Consider the following 1,114-nt stretch of genomic DNA (forward strand, 5'->3'; position numbering starts at 1 on the left):
TCAACCTGGCTCAGTCATTTCCTTCAATCTTCATCAAACCCCTAAGATTAGTACAATTACTACCCCTTTCTCCAAATGAGAAAATAGACCTGGAGATACTGACATGACCAGAATCACATAGTTACACAGTTAGGTGTTGTGCAGGGGCTCCAGCTCTAGATTCTGAAGTCCTGCTGAACTCTATGCACACATTCAAGGGCATACCGACTAGCCCATCTATCCTGATGCTGGAGAGATGGAATGAGAGAAGGCAGGAAAGGCCTATTTGACTCTGTAGTTGATCTGGCTTTCAACCAAAGTGGATTTGACCTGTTGATGCAAAACAAACAAACAGAGCAAGAAGCAAAAGAACACAACTCTTATCTTAAAGAAAATAAGAGTAAGGTTTTTTTTTTTTTTTTTTTTTTAAATTCTGGAGGTATTTTAAGTCATCATAGCCTGGAAACAAAGGTTGAGGTTATTCCAAATCTTATGTTCCAATATGGAAGCAGTTTCACAAAATTTTTATAGTTTTACAGAACAGAATGTTATAAACCAAGGCAAGCTTTAAAATACATTAATACATTGATTGGTACATTAAGAGTCAAGTACATCATTATGGAGAAAGCTTTCCCATAAGCTCAAGATGCTATCTGTTGGCATCCTTTACTTTTGACTTGGTAGAAGCTAGTTGCCTGCCAAATCAATCAATAGATTCTCAAAGGTTTTGTATTTTGTCATGAGAAGTTAGTTCTGACACAGAAGTGGACAAGAAATGGCTGCTCCGGAGGGTTAGAAGATAGCCCAAGGTAATTCACCTCTAGGCCACAGCTTTCTAGTCTCTCCACAGTACTGAAATTCTAACCAACCAAATCAGTTTCTGCACTCCTTTCAGTTTTCATCACAGACCCGATGCTAGAGAGAAACCGATTAAACCCTAGTCGGTCTGGCTGAGAACTACTTCTTCACACTTGCTTCAATAATAAACACTTTCGGAACTCTCAGTATCTTTTAAATAAATGACATTGTTTTTATTCTTCACACCACCACACTCTGGCTTGACCAAACTCGTGTACACTTGACTTTGTACACAGCAGGTTTCAGGGATAATGTGTGCCTGGTAAGAAGCGCAGGA

The sequence above is a fragment of the Micromys minutus genome (assembly GCF_963924665.1).
Source record: "Micromys minutus genome assembly, chromosome: 2".
In the NCBI taxonomy this organism is placed as follows: domain Eukaryota; kingdom Metazoa; phylum Chordata; class Mammalia; order Rodentia; family Muridae; genus Micromys; species Micromys minutus.